Consider the following 18,267-nt stretch of genomic DNA (forward strand, 5'->3'; position numbering starts at 1 on the left):
CTGATAGGCGCTGATCAACTGGCTGATAGGTACTATTCAAGTGGCTGATAGGCACTGATCAAGCTTCTGACAGGTGCTTGTCAAGTCGCTGAGAGGCACTTATCGCGCGCCTGCGTAGGCGCTTTTCAATCAGCTGAGTGGGCACTGGTCAAGTGGCTGACAGGCACTGATGAAGTGGTTGACCAGGCGCTGAATGACCAGCAGAGCAGGAAATGATCAAGCGGCTGACAGGCGCTGATCAACAGGCTGAGGGTCACTGATCACGTGGCTGTGTAGGATCTCATCATGCAGCAAAGTGGTCTCTGATCAAGCAGCTGACAGGCACTGATGAAGCGGCTGGCAGGCGCTGTTTAAGCGGATTACAGGTGCTGATCAAGCAGATGAAAGGTGCTGATCATCTGGCTAAAAGGTGCTTATCAAGCGTCTGACAGTTGCTGATCAACTGGCTTACAGTTGCTAATGAAGCGGCTGACAGGTGTTGATCAACATGCTGACAGATGCTAATCAAGCAGCTGATAGATGCTGATAAAGATGCTGACAGGTGCGGATCAAGCTGCTTACAGGTGCTGATTAAGCGGCTGACAGGTTCTCATCAACTGGCTGACAGGTGCTAATCAAGCGGCTGATAGGCGCTGATCAAGCAGCTAACAGGTGCTGATCAACTGGCTGTGAAGTGTTAATTAAGCAGCTGATAGGCGCTGATCAAGCTGCTGAAAGGTTTTGATCAAGCCGCTGACAGGTGCTGATTCAGTGGCTTACAAGTGATGACCAACTGGCTGATAGGTGCTGATCAAGTGGCTAACAGGTGCTGATCAAGCGGCTGACAGGTACTTCTCAAGCGGCTGACAGGCACTGATCGGGCGGCTGAGTAGGCGCTGATTGCTGGGCTCAGTAGGTGCACATCAACTGGCTGAGAGATGCAATTCGCGCGGCTGAGTAGGCACTCTTCAACTTGCTGACAGTTGCTGATCAAGCGGATCACCGACTCTGATAAAGAGGCTGACAGACTATGATCACTCGGCTGTGGAGGGGCTGATTCACGGCTGAGTAGGCGCTGATCGTGCAGCTGAGAAGGCAATGATCAAGCACGTGACAGGCACTGATGAAGCGGCTGGCAGGCACTGTTTAAGCGGCTTACAGGTGCTTATCAAGCAGCTGACAGGTGCTGATCAACTGGCTGACAGTTGCTAATGAATCGGCTGACAGGTGTTGATCAACATGCTGACAGATGCTAATCAAGCAGCTGATAAGTGCTGATAAAGCTACTGACAGGTGCTGATCAAGCGGCTGACAGGTTCCGATCAACTGGCTGACAGGTTCTGATCAAGCAGCTGAGTAGGCGCTGATCGTGCACCTGATAAGGCGATGATCAAGCGGCTAACAGGCGCTGATCCAGTGGCTTACAGGTGCTGATCAACTGGCTGAGAGGTGCTGATCAACATGCTGACAGGTGCTAATGAAGCAGCTGATAGGCGCTGATAAAGCTGCTGACAGGTGCTGATCAACTGGCTGAGAGTTGCTAATGAAGCGGATGACATGTGTTGATCAACATGCTGACAGGTGCTAATCAAGCAGCTGATAGGTGCTGATAAATCTGCTGACAGGTGCTGATCAAGCGGCTGACAGGTGCTGGTCAACTGTCTGACAGTTGCTAAAAATGTAGTTGACAGGTGTTGATCAACATGCTGACAGGTGCTAATCAAGCAGCTGATAGGCGCTGATCAAGCTGCTGACAGGTGCTGGTCAACTGGCTGACTGCTACTGATCAAGCGGCTGAGTAGGCGCTGATCATGCAGCTGATTAGGCGATGATAAAGCGGCTAACAGGCGCTGATCAAGTGGCTGACAGGTGCTGATAAAGTGGTTGACAGGAGCTGATCAAGCAGCTGATAGTCGTTGATCAAGTGGCTGTCTGGAGCAGATCGCATGGCTGAGTAAATGATCATCGCGTGGCTGCTTAGGTGCTGATCAAGGGGCTGACACTCGTTTATCAAGTTGTTGACAGGTGCTGATCAAGCTGCTGACAGGTGCTTAACAAGCAGCTGACAATTGCTGGTCACCTGGCTGACAGGGGCTAATCAAGAGGCTGATAGGTGCTCATCAATCGGCTGACAGGTGCTGATCAAGCGGCTGATAGGCGTTGAACAAGGGGCTGACAGGTGCTGATCAACTGGCTGATAGGTACTCTTCAAGTGGCTGAAAGCCCTGATCAAGCTGCTGAGAGGCACTTATCTCGTAGCTGCGTAGGCGTTTTTCAATCAGCTGACTAGGCAGTGATCAAGTGGCTGACAGGCACTGATGAAGTTGTTGACCAGGCGATGAATGACCAGCAGAGCAGGAAATGATCAAGCGGCTGACAGGCGCTGATCAACAGGCTGAGGTCACTGATCACGTGGCTGAGTAGGATCTGATCACGCAGCAAAGTGGTCTCGCATCAAGCAGTTCACAGGTGCTGATATAGTGGCTGACAGGTACTGATAAAGTGGCTGACAGGTACTGATCAAGCGGTTGAGTAGGTGCTGATCGTGCAGCTGATTAGGCGATGATAAAGTGGCTGACAGGCGCTGATCAAGCGGCTGACAGGTGCTGATTTTCATTGACAGATGTTGATCTAACGGCTGATAATCACTGATCAAGCAGCTGACAGGCACTGATCAAGCGGCTGACAGGTGCTGGTCAACTGGCTGACGGGGGCTAATCAAGCGGCTGAAAGGTGCTGATCAAGCGGCTGACAGGTGCTGATCCAGTGGCTTACAGGTGGTGATCAACTGGCTGAGAGGTGCTGATCAACTGGCAGCCAGGTACTTCTCAAGCGGCTGACAGGCACTGATCGGGCGGCTGAGTAGGCGCTGATTGCGGGGCTCAGTAGGCGGAGATCAACTGGCTGAGAGATGCAATTCGCGCGGCTGAGTAGGCACTCTTCAACCTGCTGACAGGTGCTGATCAAGCGGATGACCGACTCTGATAAAGAGGCTGACAGACTATGATCACGCGGCTGTGTAGGGGCTGATTCGCGGCTGAGTAGGTGCTGATCCCGCAGCTGAGAAGGCAATGATCAAGCAGCAGACAGGCACTGATGAAGCGGCAGGCAGGCGGTGTTTAAGCGGCTTACAGGTGCTGATCAGGCAGCTGACAGGTGCTGATCAACTGGCTGACAGGTGCTTATCCAGCGGCTGACAGTGCCTGATCAACTGGCTGACAGTTGATAAAAAAGCGGTTGACAGGTGTTGATCAACATGCTGACAGGTGCTAATCAAGCAGCTGATAGACGCTGATCAAACTGCTAACAGGTGCTGATTAACTGGCTGACTGGTACTGATCAAGCGGCTGAGTAGGCGCTGATCATGCAGCTCGTTAGGTGATGATAAAGTGGCTAACAGGTGCTGATCAAGCAGCTGACAGGTGCTGATAAAGTCGTTGACAGATGTTGATCTAACGCCTGAAAATCACTGATCAAGCGGCTGACAGGCGCTGATCAAGCGGCTGAAAGGTGCTGATAAAGTCTTTGGCAGATGCCGATCTAGCGGCTGATGATCACTGATGAAGCGGCTGACAGTACTTCACATTCGGCTCTCAGGCTCATATCGCACGGCTGATTAGGCACTGATTGAGGGGATCAGTAGGCACAGATCATGGGGCTGAGGCGATGATCGCATGGCTCAGTAAATACTCATAGTGAATCTAATTAGGTGTTGATCAAGTGGTTTATAGGTGCTTGTCAAACAGCTGACAGGCGCTGATTGCGCCGCTCAATAGGTGCTGATCGAGGGGGTGATTAGGCGCTGATCAAGCGCCTGACAGTCTCTGATCAAGCGGCAGACAGACTATGATCATGCGGCTGTGTAGGGGCTGATTCGAGGCTCAGTAGGCATTGATCGCACAGCTGAGAAGGAACTGATCAAGCACTGACAGGCATTGATGAAGCGGCTGGCAGGCACTGTTTAAGCGGCTGACAGGTGCTAATCAACTGGCTGACAGGTGATAAACAAGCGGCTGATAGGCACTGATCAAGCTGTTGAAAGGTGCTGATCAAGCCCCTGACAGGTGCTGATTCAGTGGCTTACAGGTGATGATTAACTGGCTGATAGTTGCTGATCAAGCCGCTAACAGGTGCTGATCAACTGGCTCAGAAGTGTTAATTAAGCAGCTTATAGGCACTGATCAAGCTGCTGAAAGGTGCTGATCAAGCGGCTGACAGGTGCTGATCCAGTGGCTTACAGGTGGTGATCAACTGGCTGAGAGGTGCTGATCAACTGGCTGACAGGTACTTCTCAAGCGGCTGACAGGCACTGATCGGGCAGCTGAGTAGGTGCTGGATGCAGGGCTCAGTAGGTTCAGATCAACTGGCTGAGAGATGCAATTCGCGTGGCTGAGTAAGCACACTTCAACCTGCTGACAGGTGCTGATCAAGTGGATGACCGACTCTGATAAAGACTCTGACAGACTATGATCACACGGCTGTGGAGGGGCTGATTCGCAGCTGAGTGGGCGCTGATCGAGCAGCTAAGAAGGCAATGATCAAGCAGCTGACAGGCACTGATGAAGCAGCAGGCAGGCGCTGTTTAAGCGGCTTACAGGTGCTGATCAAGCAGCTGACAGGTGTTGATCAACTGGCTGACAGGTGCTAATCCAGCGGCTGACAGTTGCTGATCAACTGGCTGACAGTTGCTAATGAAGCGGCTGACAGGTGTTGATCAACTGGCTGACAGGTGCTAATCCAGCGGCTGACAGTTGCTGATCAACTGGCTGACAGTTGCTAATGAAGCGGCTGACAGGTGTTGATCAACATGCTGACAGGTTCTAATCAAGCAGCTGATAGGTGCTGATAAAGCTGCTGACAGGTGCTGATCAAGCGGGTGACAGGTGCCGATCAACTGGCTGACAGGTTCTTATCAAGCGGCTGAGTAGGCGCTGATCGTGCAGCTGATAAGGCGATGATCAAGCATCTAAGAGGCACTGATCCAGTGGCTTACAGGTGCTGATCAACTGGCTGAGAGATGCTGATCAACTGGCTGACAGATGCTAATCAAGTAGCTGATAGGCGCTGATCAACCTGCTGACAGGTGCTGATCAACTGGCTGATTGGTACTGATCAAGCGGCTTAGTAGGCCCTAATCATGCAGCTGATAAGCAATGATAAAGTGGCTAACAGGCGTGGATGAAGCGGCTGACAGGCACTGATGAAGTGGTTGACCAGGCGCTGAATGACCAGCAGAGCAGGAAATGATCAAGCGGCTGACAGGCGCTGATCAACAGGCTGAGGGTCACGGATCACGTGGATGAGTAGGATCTGATCACGCAGCAAAGTGGTCGCTGATCAAGCAGTTGACAGGTGCTGATAAACTGTCTGACAGTTACTGATCAAGCGGTTGAGAAGGCGCTGATCCCACAGGTGATTAGGCGATGATAAAGTGGCTGACAGGCGCTGACCAAGCGGCTGACAGGTGCTGATAGTCGTTGACAGATGTTGATCTAGCGGCTGATAATCACTGATCAAGCAGCTGACAGGCGCTGATCAAGCGGCTGACAGGTGCTGGTCAACTGCTGACAGGTGCTAAACAAGCGGCTGATAGGCGCTGATCAAGCGGCTGACAGGTGCTGATCAAGCGACTAATAGGCGCTGATCAAGCAGCTGAAAGTTGCTGATCCAGCGGCTGACAGGTGCTGATCCAGTGGCTTACAGGTGGTGATCAACTGGCTGAGAGGTGCTGATCAACTGGCTGACTGTACTTCTCAAGCGGCTGACAGGCACTGATCGGGCAGCTGAGTAGGCGCTGATTGCGGGGCTCAGTAGGCGCAGATCAACTGGCTGAGAGATGCAATTCGCGCGGCTGAGTAGGCATTCTTCAACCTGCTAACAGGTGCTGATCAAGCCGATGACCGACTCAGATAAAGAGGCTGACAGACTATGATCACGCGGCTGTGTAGGGGCGGATTCGCGGCTGAGAAGGCGATGATAAAGCGGCTAACAGGCGCTGATCAAGCGGCTGACAGGTGATAATAAAGTGGTTGACAGGTGCTGATCAAGCGGCTGATAGTCGTTGATCAAGTGGCTGTCAGGCGCAGATCGCATGGCCGAGTAGGTGCTGGTCGTGGGGCTGAGTAGGCACAGATCAAGAGGCTGAGGCGATGATCGCGCGGCTGAGTAAGTGATCATCGCGTGGTTGATTAGGTGCTGATCAAGTGGCTGAAACGCGTTTACAAGCTGCTGACAGGTGCGGATCAAGTGGCTGACAGGTACTTGTCAAGCGGCTGACAAGCACTGATCGGGCAGCTGTGTAGACACTGACTTCGGGGCGCAATAGGCACAGATCAACTGGCTGAAAGATGCTATTCACGCGGCTGAGTCGGTGCTTTTCAATCGGCTGAGTGGAAAGTGGTCAAGCGCTGATCAAGCCACTGATAGGCGCTGATCAAGTGGCTGACAGGTGCTGGTCAACTGGCTGACAGGTGCTAATCAAGTGGCTGATAGGCGCTCATCAAGGGGCTGACAGGTGCTGAACAAGCGGCTGATAGGCGCTGATCAAGGGGCTGAAAGGTGCTGATCAACTGGCTGATAGGTACTATTCAAGTGGCTGATAGGCTCTGATCAAGCTTCTGACAGTTGCTTGTGAAGCGGCTGACAATTGATGATCAACTGGCTGACAGGGGCTAATCAAGCCACTGATAGGCGCTTATCAAGTGGCTGACAGGCGCTGATCAACAGGCTGAGGGTCACGGATCATGCGGCTCAGTAGGATCTGATCACGCAGCAATGTGGTCGCTGATAAAGCAGTTGACAGGTGCTGATAGAGTGGCTGACAGGTGCTGATAAAATAGCTGACAGGTACTGATCAAGCCGTTGAGTAGGCGCTGATCACGCAGCTGATTATGCGATGATAAAGCGGCTGACATGTGCTGATAAAGTCGTTGACAGATGTTGATCTAGCGGCTGATAATCGCTGATCAAGCGGCTGACAGTAATTCTCAATCGGCTGTCAGGCACATATCGCACAGCTGAATAGGCACTGATCGCGGGGTTGAGTAGGCACAGATCATGCGGCTGAGGCGATGATCGCATGGCTCAGTAAATACAGTTAGCGAAGCTAATTAGGTGTTGATCAAGTGGTTTATAGGAGCTTGTCAAGCGGCTGACAGGTGCTGATCGCGCCGCTGAATAGGCGCTGATCGAGGAGGTTATCAGGCGCTGATCAAGCGTCTGACACTCTCTGATCAAGCGGCCGACAGACTATGATCACGCGGAAGTGTAGGGGCTGTTTCGCGGTTGAGTAGGCATTGATCGCGCAGCTGAGAAGGCCCTGATCAAGCGGCTGGCAGGCGCTGTTTAAGCGTCTTACAGGTGCTGATCAAGCAGCTGACAGGTTCTGATCAACTGGCTAACAGTTGGTAATGAAGATGTTGATCAACATGCTGACAGGTGCTAATCAAGCAGCTGATAGGTGCTGATAAAGCGGCTGACAGGTGCTGATCAACTGGCAGAGAAGTGTTAATTAAGCAGCTGATAGGCGCTGATCAAGCGGCTGACAGGTGCTGATCCAGGGGCTTACAGGTGGTGATCAACTGGCTGAGAGGTGCTGATCAAATGGCTGACAGGAACTTCTCAAGTGGCTGACAGGCACTGATCGGGCGGCTGAGTAGGCTCTGATTGCGGGGCTCAGTAGGCGCAGATCAACTGGCTGAGAGATGCAATTCCCGGGGCTGAGTAGGCACTCTTCAACCTGCTGACAGGTGCTGATCAAGCGGATGACCGACTCTGATAAAGAGGATGACAGACTATGATCACGCAGCTGTGTAGGGGCTGATTCGCATCTGAGTAGGAGCTGATGGTGCAGCTGAGAAGGCAATGATCAAGCAGCTGACAGGCACTGATGAAGCGGTTGGCAGGAGCTCTTTAAGTGGCTTACAGGTGCTCATCAATCAGCTGAGAGGTGCTGATCAACTCCCTGACAAATGCTAATCAAGCGGCTGACAGTTGCTGATCAACTGGCTGACAGGGGCTAATCAAGCACTGCTAGGCGCCGATCAAGCGGCTGCCAGGTACTGGTCAACTGGCTGACAGGTGTTGATCAAGCGGCTGATAGGCGCTGATCAAGCGGCTGACAGGTGCTGATCTAGCGGCTGATAGGCGCTGATCAAGTGTCTGACAGACGCTGATCAACTGTCTGATAGGTACTATTCAAGTGGCTGATAGGCCCTGATCAAGCTTCTGGCAGTTGCTTGTCAAGCGGCTGAGAGGCACTTAACGCGCGGCTGGGTAGGCGCTTTTCAATCAGCTGAGTGGGCAGTGGTCAAGTGGCTGACAGGCACTGATGAAGTGGTTGACCAGGCGCTGAATGACCAGCAGAGCAGGAAATGATCTAGGTGCTGATAGGTGCTTATAAACCTGCTGACAGGTGCTGATCAAGCGTCTGACAGGTGCAGGTCAACTGGCTGACAGGTTCAGATCAAGCGGCTGAGTATGCGCTGATCGTGCAGCTGATAAGGCGATGATCAAGCGGCTAACAGGCGCTGATCCAGTGGCTTACATGTTCTGATCAACTGGCTGAGAGGTGATGATCAACTCGCTGACAGGTGCTAATCAAGCAACTTATAGGAGCTTATCAAGGTGCTGACAGGTGCTGATCAACTGGCTGACTGGTACTGATCAAGCGGCTGAGTAGCCGCTGATCATGCAGCTGATTATGTGATGATAAAGCGGCTAACAGGCGATGATCAAGCGGCTGACAGGTGATGATAAAGTGGTTGACAGGTGCTGATCAAGCAGCTGATAGTCGTTGATCAAGTCTCTGTCAGGCACAGATCGCATGGCTGAGTAGGCGCTGGTCGTGGGGTTGAGTAGTCACAGATCAAGAGGCTGAGGCCATATTCGTGAGGCTGAGTAAATGGTCATCGCTTGGCTGATTAGGTGCTGATCAAGAGGCTGACACGCGTTTATCAAGCTGCTGACACGCGTTGATCAAGTGGCTGACAGGTGATGATCAAGTGGCTGACAGGCGCTGATGAAGCGGCTGACAGGTGCTGATCAACTGGCTGACAGGTACTTCTCAAGCGGCTGACAGACACTGATCGGGCGGCTGAGTAGGCGCTGATTGCGGGGCTCAGTAGGCACAGATCAACTGGCCGAAAGATGCTATTCGCGAGGCTGAGTCGGTGCTTTTCAATCGGCTGAGTGGAAAGTAGGCAAGCGCTGATCAACCTGCTGACAGGTGCTTAACAAGCGGCTGACAATTGCTGATCAACTGGCTGACAGGGGCTAATGAAGTGGCTGACATGCACTGAATGGGCGGTTGAGTAGGCGCTGATTGCGGGGCTCAGTAGGCGCAGATCAACTGTCTAAGAGATGCAATTCACGTGGTTGAGTAGGGAATCTTCAACCTGCTGACAGGTGCTGATCAAGCGGATGACCTACTCTGATAAAGAGGGTGACAGACTATGATCACATGGCTGTGTAGGGGCTGATTTGTGGCTGAGTAGGCGCTGATCGCGCAGCTGAGAAGGCAATGATCAAGCAGCTGACAGGCACTGATGAAGCGGCTGGCAGGCGCTGTTTAAGCGGCTTAAAGGTGCTGATCTAGCAGCTGACATGTGCTGATCAACTGGCTGACAGGTGCTAATTAAGCGGCTGACAGGTTCTGATCAACTGGCTGACAGTTGCAAATGAAGCGGCTGACAGGTGTTGATCAACATGCTGACAGGTGCTAATCAAGCAGCTGATAGGTGCTGATAAAGCTGCTGACAGGTGCTGATCAAGGGGCTGACAGGTGCTGATCAAACGCCTGATAGTCGTTGATCAAGTGGCTGTCAGGCGCAGAACACACGGCTGAGTAGGCACTGGTCGTGGAGCTGAGTAGGCACAGATCAAGAGGCTGAGGTGATGATCGTGCAGCTGAGTAAATGATCATCGCGTGGCTGATTAGGTGCTGATCAAGAGGCTGACACGCGTTTATCAAGCTGCTAACAGGTGCTGATCAAGTGGCTGACAGGTACTTGTCAAGCGGCTAACATGCACTGATCGCGAGGCTGTTTAGGCACTGACTGCAGGGCTCAGTAGGCACAGATCAACTAGCTGAAAGATGCTATTCGCGCGGCTGAGTCGGTGCTTTTCAATCGGTTTAAAGGAAAGTGGTCAAGCGCTGATCAAGCTGCTGACAGGTGTTTAACAAGCGGCTGACAATTGCTCATCAACTGGCTGACAGGGGCTAATCAAGTCACTGATAGGAGCTGATCAAGCGGCTGACAGGTGCTGGTAAACTGGCTGACAGGTGCTAATCAAGCAGCTGATAGGCGCTCATCAAGTGGCTGACAGGTGCTGATCAACCGGCTGACAGGTGCTGATCAACTGGCTGACAGGTTCTGATCAATTGGCTGGGTAGGCACTGATCATCCAGCTGGTAAGGCGATGATCAAGCTACTAACAGGCGCTGATCCAGTGGCTTACATGTTCTGATCAACTGGCTGAGAGGTGATGATCAACTCGCTGACAGGTGCTAATCAAGCAGCAGATAGGTGCTGATAAAGCTGCTGACAGGTGCTGATCAAGCGGTTGACAGGTTCTGATACAGCGGCTAACAGGTGCTGATAATGTGGCTGACAGTTAATGATCAAGCTGCTTATAGGGGCTGCCCTAGCGCCTGACAGTTGCTGATAAAGTGGCTGACAGGTGCAAATGAAGTGGCTGAGAGGTGCTGATCAACTGGCTGACAGGTACTGATCAAGTGGCTGATAGGCCCTGATCAAGCTGCTGACAGGTGCTGATTAAGCGGCTGACAGGGGCTAATCAACTGGCTGACAGGTGCTAATCAAGCGGCTGATAGGCGCTGATCAAGCAGCTAACAGGTGCTGATCAACTGGCTGAGAAGTGTTAATTAAGCAGCTGATAGGTGCTGATCAAGCTGCTGAAAGTCGCTGATCAAGCGGCTGACAGGTGCTGATCGCGCCGCTCAATAGGCGCTGATGGAGGGGGTGATTAGGCGCTGATCAAGCGTCTGACAGTCTCTGATAAAGGGGCTGACAGACTATGATAACGCGGCTGTGTAGGGGCTGATTTGCGGCTGAGTAGGCATTGATCGCACAGCTGAGAGGCACTGATCAAGCGGCTGGCAGGAGCTCTTTAAGCGGCTTACAGGTGCTTATCAAGCAGCTGACAGGCGCTGATCAACTGGCTGACAGTTGCTAATGAAGCATGTGACAGGTATTTATCAACATGCTGACAGGTGCTAATCAAGCAGCTGATAGGTGCTGATCAAGCTGCTGACAGGTGCTGATTAAGCGGCTGACAGGTGCTAATCAACTGGCTGACCTGTGCTAATCAAGCGGCTGATAGGCGATGATAAAGCGGCTAACAGGTGCTGATCAACTGGCTGAGAAGTGTTAATTAAGCAGCTGATAGGTGCTGATCAAGCTGCTGAAAGTTGCTGATCAAGTGGCTGACAGGAGCTGATCCAGTGGCTTACAGGTGCTGATCAACTGGCTTAGAGGTGCTGATCAACTGGCTGAGAGGTACTTCTCAAGCAGCTGATAGGCACTGATCAGACGGCTGAGTAGGCGTTCATTGCGGGGCTCAGTAGGCGCAGATCAACTGCGTGGGAGATGCAATTCGTGCGGCTGAGTAGGCACTCTTCAACCTGCTGACAGGTGCTGATCAAGCGGATGACAGGTGCTGATCAAGCGGCTGATAGGCGATGATCAAGGTGCTGACAGGTGCTGATCAACTGGCTGACAGGTGCTAATGAAGCGACTCTCAGGTGCTGATCAACTGGCTGACAGGTGCTAATCAAGTGGCTGATAGGCCCTGATCAATCTGCTGACAGGTGCTGATCAACTGGCTGACAGGTGCTGATCAAGCAGCTAATACTCGCTGCTCAAGCTGCTGACAGGTGCTGATCATCTGGCTGACAGGTGCTAATCAAGCGGCTGATAGGCAATGATGAAGGTGCTGACAGGTTCTGATCAAGAGGCTGACAGGTGCTGATCAAATGGCTGACAGGTGCTAATCACACGGCTGATAGGCGATGATCAAGGGGCTGACAGGTGCTGTGCAACTGACTGACAGGTGCTAATGAAGCGGCTGACAGGTGCTGATCAATTGGCTGACAGGTGTTGATCAACATGCTGACAGGTGCTAATCAAGCAGCTGATAGGCGCTGATCAAGCTGCTTACAGGTGCTGATCAACTGGCTGAGAAGTGTTAATTAAGCAGCTGATAGGTGCTGATCAAGCTGCTGAAAGTTGCTGATCAAGCGGCTGACAGGTCCTGATCCAGTGGCTTACAGGTGCTGATCAACTGGCTTAGAGGTGCTGATCAACTGGCTGACAGGTACTTCTCAAGCGGCTGAGAGGCACGGACCGGGCGGCTGAGTAGGCGTTCATTGCGGGGCTCAGTAGGCGCAGATCAACTGGGTGAGAGATGCAATTCGCGCAGCTGAGTAGGCACTCTTCAACCTGCACACAGTTGCTGATCAAGCGGATGACTGACTCTGATAAAGAGGCTGACAGACTATGATCACGTGGCTGTGGAGGGGCTGATTCGCGGCTGAGTAGGTGCTGATCGCGCAGCTGAGAAGGCAATGATCCAACAGCTGACAGGCACTGATGAAGCGGCTGGCAGGTGCTGTTTAATCGGCTTACAGGTGCTGATCAAGCAGCTGACAGGTGCTGATCAACTGGCTGACAGGTGCTAATGAAGCGGCTGCCAGGTGTTGATCAACATGCTGACAGGTGCTAATCAAGCAGCTGATAGGTGCTGATAAAGCTGCTGACAGGTGCTGATCAAGCGGTTGACAGGTTCTGATACAGCGGCTAACACGTGCTGATAATGTGGCTGACAGTTAATGATCAAGCTGCTTATAGGGGCTGCCCTAGCGCCTGACAGTTGCTGATAAAGTGGCTGACAGGTGCAAATGAAGTGGCTGATAGGTGCTGATCAACTGGCTGACAGGTACTGATCAAGTGGCTGATAGGCCCTGATCAAGTTGCTGACAGATGCTTCTCAAGTGGCTGACAGGCGCTTATAGCATGGATGCATATGCGTTTATCAATCAGCTGAGTGGGCACTGGTCAAGGGGCTCACAGGCACTGATCTAGTGATTGTCCAGGCGCTGAATGACCATCAGAGCAGGAAATGATCAAGCGGCTGACAGGCGCTGATCAGCCGCCTGAGGGTCACTGATCCTGTGGCTGAGTAGGCTCTGATTACGCAGCTAAGCGGGCACTGATCAAGATGTTGAGAGTTGCTGATATATTGGCTGACAGGTGCTGATCAAGTGGCTGACAGGTACTTCTCTAGAGGCTGACAAGCGTTTATCAAGCGGCTGAAAGGTGCTGATCAAGTGGACGACAGGTGCTAATCCAGCGGCTGACAGTGGCTGATCAACTGGCTGAGAGTTGCTAATGAAGCGGCTGACAGGTGTTGATCAACATGCTGACAGGTGCTAATCAAGCAGCTGATAGGTGCTGATAAAGATGCTGACAGGTGCGGATCAAGCTGCTGACAGGTGCTGATTAAGCGGCTGACAGGTGCTCATCAACTGGCTGACAGGTGCTAATCAAGCGGCTGATAGGCGCTGATCAAGCGGCTAACAGGTGCTGATCAACTGGCTGAGAAGTGTTAATTAAGCAGCTGATAGGCGCTGATCAAGCTGCTGATAGTTGCTGATCAAGTGGCTGACAGGTACTTCTCAAGTGGTTGACAGGCACAGACCGGGCGACTGAGTAGGCGCTGATTCCTGGGCTCAGTACGTGCACATCAACTGGCTGAGAGATGCAATTCGCGCGGCTGAGTAGGCACTCTTCAACTTGCTGACAGGTGCTGATCAAGCGGATCACCGACTCTGATAAAGAGGCTGACAGACTATGATCACGCGGCTGTGGAGGGGCTGATTCGCGGCTGAGTAGGCGCTGATCGCGCAGCTGAGAAGGCAATGATCAAGCACGTGACAGGCACTGATGAAGCGGCTGGCAGGCAGTGTTTAAGCGGCTTACAGGTGCTGATCAAGCAGCTGACAGGTGCTGATCAACTGGCTGACAGTTGCTAATGAAGCGGCTGACAGGTGTTGATCAGCATGCTGACAGGTGCTAATCAAGCAGCTGATAAGTGCTGATAAAGCTACTGACAGGTGCCGATCAAGCGGCTGACACGTGCCGATCAACTGGCTGACAGGTTCTGATCAAGCAGCTGAGTAGGCGCTGATCAGGCTGCTGTTTAGGCGATGATAAAGCGGCTAACAGGCGCTGATCAAGCGGCTGACAGGTGATGATAAAGTGGTTGACAGGTGCTGATCTAGCGGCTGATAATCGCTGATCAAGCGGCTGATAGGCGCTGATCAAGGCGCTGACAGGTGCTGATCAACTGGCTGATAGGTACTATTCAAGTGGCTGATAGGCCCTGATCAAGCTTCTGACAGGTGCTTGTCAAGCGGCTGAGAGGCACTTAACGCGCAGCTGCGTAGGCGCTTTTCAATCAGCTGAGTGGCCACTGGTCAAGTGGCTGACAGGCACTGATGAAGTGGTTGACCAGGCGCTGAATGACCAGCAGAGCAGGAAATGATCAAGTGGCTGACAGGCGCTGATCAAGTGGCTGACAGGTGCTGATAAAGTCGTTGACAGATGTTGATCTAGCTGCTGATAATCGCTGATCATGCGGCTGACAGGCGCTGATCAAGCGGCTGAAATGTGCTGATAAAGTCATTGACAGATGCTGATCTAGCGGCTGATAATCGCTGATCAATCGGCTGACAGTACTTCGCAATCGGCTGTCAGGCACATATCGCACGGCTGGGTAGGCACTGATTCCGGGGCTGAGAAGGCACTGATCAAACGGCTGGCAGGCGCTGTTTAAGTGGCTTACAGGTGCTGATCAAGTAACTGACAGGTGCTGATCAACTGGCTGACAGTTGCTAATGAAGCGGCTAACAGGTGTTGATCAACATGGTGATGACAGGTGCAAATCAAGCAGCTGATATGTGCTGATCAAGCTGCTGACAGGTGCTGATCAAGCTGTTGACAGGTGCTGATTAAGCGGCTGACAGGTGCTAATCAACTGGCTAAACAGGTGCTAAATAAGCGGCTGATAGGCGCTGATCAAGCGGCTCACAGGTGCTGATCAACTGGCTGAGAAGTGTTAATTAAGCAGCTGATAGGTGCTGATCAAGATGCTGAACGGTGCTGATGAAGCGGCTGACAGGTGCCGATACAGTGGCTTACAGGTGCTGATCAACTGGCTGACAGGTACTTCTCAAGCAGCTGACAGGCACTGATTGGGCGGCTGAGTGAGCGCTGATTGCAGGGCTCAGTAGGCGCAGATCAGCTGGCTGAGAGATGCAATTCGCACGGCTGAGGAGGCAGTCTTCATCCTGCTGACAAGTGCTGATCAGGTGGATGACAGACTCTGATAAAGAGGCCGACAGACTATGATCACGTGGCTGTGTAGGGGCTGATTCGCGGCTGAGTTGGTGCTGATCGCGCAGCTAAGAAGGCAATGATCAAGCAGCTGACAGGCACTGATGAAGCGGCTGGCAGGCGCTGTTTAAGCGGCTTACAGGTGCTGATAAAGTCGTTGACAGATGTTGATCTAGCGGCTGATAATCGCTGATCAAGCGGTTGAGAGTACTTCTCAATCTGCTGTCAGGCATATATCGCACGGCTGACTAGGCACTGATCAAACGGCTGGCAGGCGCTGTTTAAGCGGCTTACAGGTGCTGATCAAGCAGCTGACAGGTGCTGATCAATTGGCTGACAGGTGCTAATGAAGCGGCTGACAGGTGTTGATCAACATGCTGACAGGTGCTAATCAAGCAGCTGATAGGTGCTGATAAAGCTGCTGACAGGTGCTGATCAACTGGCTGACAGTTGCTAATGAAGCGGCTGACAGGTGTTGATCAACATGCTGACAGGTGCTAATCAAGCAGCTCATAAGTGCTGATAAAGCTACTGACAGGTGCTGATCAAGCGGCTGACAGGTGCCGATCAACTGGCTGACAGGTTCTCATCAAGCAGCTGAGTAGGTGCTGATCGTGCACCTGATAAGGCGATGATCAAGCGGCTAACAGGCGCTGATCCAGTGGCTTACAGGTGCTGATCAACTGGCTGAGAGGTGCTGATCAACTGGCTGACAGGTGCTAATCAAGCAGTTGATAGGCGCTGAGCAAGCTGCTGACAGGTGTTGATCAACTGGCTGACTGGTACTGATCAAGCGGCTGAGTAGGCGCTGATCAGGCTGCTGTTTAGGCGATGATAAAGCGGCTAACAGGCGCTGATCAATCGGCTGACAGGTGATGATAAAGTGGTTGACAGGTGCTGATCTAGCGGCTGATAATCGCTGATCAAGCGGCTGACAGGTGCTGGTCAAGTTGCTGACAGGTGCTAATCAAGCGGCTGATAGGCGCTCATCAAGCAGCTGACAGATGCTAATCAAGCGGCTGATAGGCGCTGATCAAGGCGCTACACAGGTGCTGATCAACTGGCTGATAGGTACTATTCAAGTGGCTGATAGGCCCTGATCAAGCTTCTGACAGGTGCTTGTCAAGCGGCTGAGAGGCACTTAACGCGCAGCTGCGTAGGCGCTTTTCAATCAGCTGTGTGGCCACTGGTCAATTGGCTGACAGGCACTGATGAAGTGGTTGACCAGGCGCTGAATGACCAGCAGAGCAGGAAATGATCAAGTGGCTGACAGGCGCTGATCAAGTGGCTGACAGGTGCTGATAAAGTCGTTGACAGATGTTGATCTAGCTGCTGATAATCGCTGATCATGCAGCTGACAGGCGCTGATCAAGCGGCTGAAATGTGCTGATAAAGTCATTGACAGATGCTGATCTAGCGGCTGATAATAGCTGATCAATCGGCTGACAGTACTTCACAATCGGCTGTCAGGCACATATCGCACGGCTGGGTAGGCACTGATTCCGGGGCTGAGAAGGCACTGATCAAACGGCTGGCAGGCGCTGTTTAAGTGGCTTACAGGTGCTGATCAAGTAACTGACAGGTGCTGATCAACTGGCTGACAGTTGCTAATGAAGCGGCTAACAGGTGTTGATCAACATGGTGATGACAGGTGCAAATCAAGCAGCTGATATGTGCTGATCCAGCTGCTGACAGGTGCTGATCAAACTGCTGACAGGTGCTGATTAAGCGGCTGACAGGTGCTAATCAACTGGCTAGACAGGTGCTAAATTAGCAGCTGATAGGCGCTGATCAAGCGGCTCACAGGTGCTGATCAACTGGCTGAGAAGTGTTAATTAAGCAGCTGATAGGTGCGCTGATCAAGATGCTGAACGGTGCTGATGAAGCGGCTGACAGGTGCTGATCCAGTGGCTTACAGGTGCTGATCAACTGGCTGACAGGTACTTCTCAAGCAGCTGACAGGCACTGATAGGGCGGCTGAGTGAGCGCTGATTGCAGGGCTCAGTAGGCGCAGATCAACTGGCTGAGAGATGCAATTCGCACGGCTGAGGAGGCACTCTTCATCCTGCTGATAGGTGCTGATCAGGTGGATGACTGACTCTGATAAAGAGGCCGACAGACTATGATCACGCGGCTGTGTAGGGGCTGATTCGCAGCTGAGTTGGTGCTGATCGCGCAGCTGAGAAGGCAATGATCAAGCAGCTGACAGGCACTGATGAAGCGGCTGGCAGGCGCTGTTTAAGTGGCTTACAGGTGCCGATAAAGTCGTTGACAGATGTTGATCTAGCGGCTGATAATCGCTGATCAAGCAGCTGACAGGCACTGATCAAGCGGCTGAAAAGTGCTGATAAAGTCTTTGACAGATGCTGATCTAGCGGCTGATAATCGCTGATCAAGCGGCTGAGAGTACTTCTCAATCTGCTGTCAGGCATATATCGCACGGCTGAGTAGGTACTGACCAAACGGCTGGCAGGCGCTGTTTAAGCGGCTTACAGGTGCTGATCAAGCAGCTGACAGGTGCTGATCAATTGGCTGACAGTTGCTAATGAAGCGGCTGACAGGTGTTGATCAACATGCTGACAGGTGCTAATCAGGCAGCTGATAGGTGCTGATCAAGCTGCTGACAGGTGCTGATCAAGCGGATGACAGGTGCTGATCAACTGGCTGACAGGTTCTGATCAAACGGCTGAGTAGTTGCTCATCCTGCAGCTGATAATGCGATGATCAAGCGGCTAACAGGCGCTGATCCAGTGGCTTACACGCGCAGATCAACTGGCTGACAGGTGCTGATCAACTGGCTGACAGGTGCTAATCAAGCAGCTGATAGGCGCTGATCAAGCTGCTGACAGGTGCTGATCAACTGTCTGACTGG

This window comes from Bubalus kerabau, unplaced genomic scaffold, assembly GCF_029407905.1.
Source record: "Bubalus kerabau isolate K-KA32 ecotype Philippines breed swamp buffalo unplaced genomic scaffold, PCC_UOA_SB_1v2 scaffold_25, whole genome shotgun sequence".
In the NCBI taxonomy this organism is placed as follows: Eukaryota; Metazoa; Chordata; class Mammalia; order Artiodactyla; family Bovidae; genus Bubalus; species Bubalus kerabau.